At 29.6% G+C, this 7,382-nt stretch overlaps 1 long non-coding RNA gene across 1 annotated transcript; it reads left to right on the top strand.

Annotated features, from left to right (window-relative positions):
* The first annotated feature begins 310 nt into the window (after positions 1-310).
* Positions 311-6,938, top strand: LOC134318697 (uncharacterized). The gene is made up of 3 exons (XR_010013418.1): positions 311-389; positions 3,249-3,344; positions 6,024-6,938. It is a non-coding gene; the product is annotated as an uncharacterized LOC134318697 (long non-coding RNA).
* The last annotated feature ends 444 nt before the right edge of the window (positions 6,939-7,382 follow it).

Raw genomic sequence — 7,382 nt, forward strand, 5'->3', positions numbered from 1 at the left:
CAGTGCTAAACTAACCTCAAACACAAAACCGGTCGTTCCTACAATTTGGTGCCTTGTGTGTCCCCAGTACTGATCATTGTATTTATTAAATAATATTTTAAACAATACGATTTTCTAGTGCTGGACAATAATTCGATATTGATATATATTGCGATAGAAAATGTTTCAATAACCGTGATATGATTTTTAAACAATTTTGATCGATATGCATTACGTCAGTGCGCTTTGGCCGTGTTACTTTTTTGCGGAAACATTTTTGCACGCAGGTGTTCCCACAGGGACGCAATTCAACAGCGCACCTCAAGCGAGTAGTTCTCCATCATAACAGTGCAGTAACAAACTCAACATAAACGTCAACCACCAACACAATTACAGAAGAAGTACTAGTAGTGAGTACTAATACTACTGAGTACTAATACCAGTTATTAATATTACTTCTTATTAGTTGTGGCGCGCTACGAATAAAGGCACCAACGGGATATTCGCGTTCCACTGTTGCCAGATTGGGCGGTTTTCTTCCTAATAGCAGTTAAATAACACTTCTATTGAAAAGAGAATATTCAGTTTTAAGAATCCCCAGCATTGTAGAAGGTTATTAAAAGTAAAGTCAATTTTCAATGCTGATTTGGCTTGATAGTGTGGGTCATATTCTTGAAAGAAAATTAAAATTTGTTTTCCATGCATTCACGCTAGCATGTTCTGGGGTTCAAATGAGTCTCATCAGTACACACAAGTTTGCAGTCAAATGATCAAGTATTGCAAAAGAATATCTTTGAAATTCTGTTAAGGTTAGAGGCTATATTTTAGTTTTTCACAGGGAAAATGAGAAAAAATAAAAAGCTTATTATTATTCTAGGCTTGATGTAATTCTACATGACACTCACTGCCTGTATAGATAAACGAGTGAGTGACCAAAACACTACTAGATCAACAGCAACTTGCCACAAAAAAAAGGTATCAGACAGTTTCTGTGCCATCCCTGTGTGAGCAGTGGTCTCAGTCTGGCCACCCTTATGGAAACTGTCTGGCTTTGCCACTGTCTACAGTTATAAAAGCAGCAGATGAAATAGCTGATAAGAGAGGAAGGACTAATTCAGTCGTGTATTCAGCTTGTATTTCTTGCCAGCAACCAGAAAAGAGGTTTGCAGGTACCGGCATCCAATTTTGGTTTTCTTGGCAGTTTTTCTGACATTTGTATTATTCATATCGATATCGGAATTATATCGTATCGACCGAAATTAGAAAACCTGTAACAGTAGTAAATCATCTTACTGACCAGACTACCAGAAATCTACTAAACGTTTGTCAGTATTTTACACCATCAGTTAGAAATGGATGTGGCTGAACTCTGATCAGGAGGGGTGCAGTCATACTGTTTTCTTTTACTGATTTTAGAGATCTGTTAGCAATGGATTGTTAGTGTCCACATACTTTTGGTCATTTAGTATGGTTGATTAATATTACTTAACAAGTGTGTGTGATGGTTTATACACTGTAAACTGGAGGCTTGAACCTTCTCTTATTTGTTTTCTACCCCCCCCCCCCCCCCCCCAAAAAAAAATAATACAATAAATTAAAACAACTGTACACACACTGTTTTTATTTGTTAGATAGCAGGTTTTCCCATGATCCCCAGTGCTGTACATTCTGATTTAGTGATGATTTAGTGATCATTTTGTAGACCATGCCATGATGTTATGCCCATATTAACTCGGGTCTAACAGAAATTTTAAATAGGAAAGATGAATAGACATTTAGAAAATTGCCTCTCTTACATAATGTAGTCATAAAAAATGTTCCAGAGCTGTTACGTTTTGTTTTATGGCGATTCTTCTGTCTATTATCACTGGATTATCTGAATTATGAAGTCGTTAAAGAGTCAAAATATGAATTTTGCTACATGTAAGCTAATGCTACTGCGCACGGAATTGACGTCACTAAATTGGAAGCTTCTTAATGTTTTCTTTTTTTTTTTTCATTAATAAGCCTCTTAAATAACCGCTTGAAGCAGCGTGATTTACCAGTGTAGCAGTGCAGTGATAGTCACAAGTTTTACTTTATATTTTTAGTAGCTAGCTACATTAAAGTAGAAAACAAGAATGGTTGGGTGTTACGCTTTTGGTTGTACTCGCCACAAGCGAGCCGTTCATTCTGTTGATTTGATTGGTGTAGTTCAGTGACGTCTAATTAATGCGCAGTAGCATTAGCTTTCGTGTAGCATTATTAATATTATGACCCTTTAACAACCTCGTAATTCACAGGATCCAGTGATGTACAGGAGGAAAATGTACACAAGACAAAACGTACAGGGTTCTGAACATGTTTATTTAGCACAGGAGCTCACATGATCTTTCTGGAGGGAAAATAACTGTGGAAGATGAGCGGCTTATTAAACTCCTCATTTTAATGTTGTTTTTTCCACATTTTATCTTAAAAGTCTTATATTTTAAAAATAATCACACTAAAAAAATCAGAGAATTCTTTGTCTGAATTCACTTTCATGCTAGCATGGTTTTGCTCACTCACTAGCTAATGGCTAATTTTATGTCAGAATATCCACCGTTACATCAACATTTTAAAATACTGGAGTATTCCTCAATACTGCAATACCCTAATAACCGCTGTTATTTATTATCACAGTTATAATGATTAAAAAGCTGAATATATTTTATTTAAAGTTGTAAAACAATATACAAAACATTCAATCATTTCCTATTTCACTAGATGTTTTACTATGAAATGAAGTGAATACATGATTTAATGTTCAGTATGTTCAGTTGTATCGCTGGGGTTGTAAAAGCTCAGGAGGATATTTGGCATAAGGTGGAGTGGGGTGTTGGATTAAAACACAGGAGACATGGAGCAATATTTCCTTCTTTACTGAGGACTGGAATGGCTTTAAATGGCAAAACCAAACAAACATTAACAATGTTTCACAATAATTTTAACTAAACATAAATTAACACAAAGCAAACTTACATCCCACATCCACAGTTTGATCATGCTGCCAAAACAGAAGAACAGCTTGGGTGTGGGGTTACATAACGACAGAATCAAAGAAAAGTGTGGGACCAGAACTACTTAAATGATGGCAATTAATCAAGGGAGCAGAAATCATTTCAGTAAAAAGGAGTTTTTTACAGGGGTTGTGCTGCACTTTAAAAACATCAGCAGTAAAAAATATATAAGAAATAATTTCCTCAGCACTGTTTTCTAATTTTATATTCATGACACTGAATCTCCTGCAGATCCTCATTCACCCTGGAGTATAATTATTCCAGTATTGTGTGGTTTTTTGGTTGCTGCAGCAGTGGTGATCATCATCATCTGCCGTAAGACACGAGGTAAAAACTTTCTGCATCAATCACTCAATTTATTTCATGATTTATTATTATTAGAATTATGTTTACTCATAGTTAAATTAGTAACAGTGATGATATTGTGCTTAACTGTTATGTGTATTTACATTCTCCTCCATAATTATTAATAGCGTCTGTAGTATTAACAGTGTGTAGTAATATTAATAGTGTGTGTATTATTAATAATATTAATAGTGTGTGTAATATAAATAGTGTTTAATATTAATAGTGTTTAATATTAACAGTGTGTGTAATATTAATAGTGTTTAATATTAATAGTGTTTAATATTAATAGTGTTTAATATTAAGTGTTTAATATTAATAGTGTGTGTAATATAAATAGTGTGTAATATAAATAGTGTTTAATATTAATAGTGTGTGTATTATTAATAATGTGTTTAATATTAATAGTGTGTGTATTATTAATAATGTGTTTAATATTAATAGTGTGTTTAATAATCATAGTGTTTAATATTAATAGTGTGTATAATATTAAGTGTTTAATGTTAATAGTGTTTAATATTAATAGTGTAATATTAATAGTGTGTGTAATATTAATAGTGTGTTTAATATTAATAGTGTAATATTAATAGTGTGTTTAATATTAATAGTGTGTTTAATATTAATAGTGTAATATTAATAGTGTGTTTAATATTATTAGTGTGTTTAATGTTAAGTGTTTAATATTAATAGTGTGTTTAATATTAATAGTGTTTAATATTAATAGTGTTTAATATTAATAGTGTAATATTAATAGTGTGTGTAATATTAATAGTGTGTTTAATAATCATAGTGTTTAATATTAATAGTGTGTATAATATTAAGTGTTTAATGTTAATAGTGTTTAATATTAATAGTGTAATATTAATAGTGTGTGTAATATTAATAGTGTGTTTAATATTAATAGTGTAATATTAATAGTGTGTTTAATATTAATAGTGTGTTTAATATTAATAGTGTAATATTAATAGTGTGTTTAATATTATTAGTGTGTTTAATGTTAAGTGTTTAATATTAATAGTGTGTTTAATATTAATAGTGTTTAATATTAATAGTGTTTTTAATATTAAGTGTTTAATATTAATAGTGTGTTTAATATTAATAGTGTGTTTAATATTAATAGTGTTTAATGTTAATATTGTGTTTAATATTAATAGTGTTTAATATTAATAGTGTTTAATATTAATAGTGTAATAATAATAGTGTGTTTAATATTATTAGTGTGTTTAATGTTGTGTGTAATATTATTAGTGTGTGTAATATTAATAGTGTTTAATATTAATAGTGTTTAATATTAATAGTGTGTTTAATATTAATAGTGTTTAATATCAATAGTGTGTTTAATATTAATAGTGTGTTTAATATCAATAGTGTGTTTAATATTAATAGTGTGTTTAATATTAATAGTGTTTAATATTAATAGTGTGTTTAATATTAATAGTGTTTAATATTAATAGTGTGTTTAATATTAATAGTGTTTAATATTAATAGTGTTTAATATTAATAGTGTAATATTAATAGTGTGTTTAATATTAATAGTGTAATATTATTAGTGTGTTTAATATTAATAGTGTGTGTAATATTAATTGTGTTTAATATTATTAGTGTGTGTAATATCAATAGTGTGTTTAATATTAATAGTGTTTAATATTAATAGTGTGTTTAATATTAATAATGTGTGTAATATTAATTGTGTTTAATATTATTAGTGTGTGTAATATCAATAGTGTGTTTAATATTAATAGTGTGTGTAATATTAATAGTGTGTGTAATATTAATAGTGTGTGTAATATTAATAGTGTGTGTAATATTAATAGTGTGTGTAATATTAATAGTGTGTGTAATATCAATAGTGTGTTTAATATTAATAGTGTGTGTAATATCAATAGTGTGTGTAATATTAATTGTGTTTAATATTATTAGTGTGTGTAATATCAATAGTGTGTGTAATATTAATAGTGTGTTTAATATTAATAGTGTGTGTAATATTAATAGTGTGTGTAATATCAATAGTGTGTTTAATATTAATAGTGTGTGTAATATTAATAATGTGTGTAATATTAATTGTGTGTGTAATATTGTAGTGTGTTTAATATTAATTGTGTTTAATATTATTAGCATGTGTAATATAAATAGTGTGTTTGATATTAATAGTGTTTAATATTAATAGTGTGTGTAATATTAATAATGTGTTTAATATTAATAGTGTTTAATGTTAATAGTGTGTGTAATATTAATAATGTGTTTAATATTAATAGTATAATATAAATAGTGTGTTTAATATTAATAGTGTGTGTAATATTAATAGTGTGTTTAATATCAATAGTGTGTTTAATATTGATAGTGTTTAATATTAATAGTGTGTGTAATATTAATAATGTTTTTAATATTAATAGTGTAATATAAATAGTGTGTTTAATATTAATTGTGTTTTATATTCAGTGTGTTTAATATTAATAGTGTGTTTAATATTAATAGTGTAATATAAATAGTGTGTTTAATATTAATAGTGTGTTTAATATTAATTGTGTTTAATATTATTAGTGTAATATAAATAGTGTGTTTAATATTAATAGTGTGTTTAATATTAATAGTGTGTGTAATATTGTAGTGGAATAATGATAAAAAGAATTGTCTGAATTAAATATTAACTTTTTACTTCAGTTTTCAGTTTTTCCTGAAAACCTAGGGTCTGTTTATCTTCAGAGATTTTTACGACCTCCAGAGGAAACCCTCGAGACCTCCCCCCCACACCTACACTTCTTCAGAAGACCCTTTTATGTTCAGACATATTCCTCCACAAGGGACTTATGACTCCTCAGCATATCTCAAACATCCTGCAGATCACAACTCAGCCCCACTTTGCTCATCCCTCGTGTTTTATCTTAACAGCATTTATGACCCCTTTGGAGACACAGAGTCTAGTATATTTAGGAACAGACATTGTAACCGACCTACTTTTGCATGTAAATCATGTGTCCTCCACATGGGAATTTCTGTGTGGGCTTTCAAAACTCAAATCAAATTAGATCATTCAGAATTAGGCCTAATCTAGGCCTATTTTAAGACACGACTGAGAAAGCAGATTTCTGTTAATCTATATTAAAAGACCATTTAGTCTAGGACTAGGCTTAATCTCTCTCTGGGAAACCACCCCACTAAGGTAAGAAGATAAGATAGAAGTTCAGTTGGAGTTTGAGGAGGCCGTCTACAGCAGGCCTAGAGACCTGTGAGAACATCTGCATGGTTTGGGCATGCTTGCTAACTGTTCGCATTTCGTAAGTTTGGGTTGAACGAAAGTTGATTGTGTCTTAACTTTACCGTGGTACAGTGTTTATTTGGTCAGAGAAGTTTGGGAGAAGTCTGAGATGGCAGGGAAGGCCGTTTCACTATGAATCAGGCCCTAAAACAAGGAACTGTCCGATGCTGGGGTATTCTGGCTCCAGAACCCATCCTGCAGATGTCCTTCAGCTGGACTGGTACACGTCTTTTAGGTGCTAACAATAATCTGTTGGTTTTGTTACACTATTTAATTTGTTTTACTATTTAATATAATTAATTATATAATTAATTAATTAATCGATTATGTACTTTGTCTTTTACACAACAGTGTAAAGTAACCAAGTAATAATAAAGTATCTGTACTTTGAGTATAAAAAATGTTGACAACTTTTACTTTTACTACACTACATTTTCTAAAGAAATTGTGTACTTTTACTCCGATACATTTGTCGTATGTAAATTCATTACTCGGTACTACAAAATAAAATGGCAAGAAATGGTGTAGCTAAATGATGTACGATGTGTGACTGACTGGTAAAGCTGCGGCATCATTGTTTTTTATTTCTTATAATTAGCACTAATATAGTTCAGATATCTAGCTAACATTTATAATTACAATCAAACCACAGATATAACGTTTTACTAAATTAATTCTGTAATGTATTTTTGGTAATATGTTTTGTCCTGTTTGGAGCACCGTACTGTGTCACTGTTAACCTGTATTGTAGTCCATTAATGTGA

Source organism: Trichomycterus rosablanca, chromosome 1 (assembly GCF_030014385.1).
Source record: "Trichomycterus rosablanca isolate fTriRos1 chromosome 1, fTriRos1.hap1, whole genome shotgun sequence".
NCBI classification, from domain to species: Eukaryota; Metazoa; Chordata; class Actinopteri; order Siluriformes; family Trichomycteridae; genus Trichomycterus; species Trichomycterus rosablanca.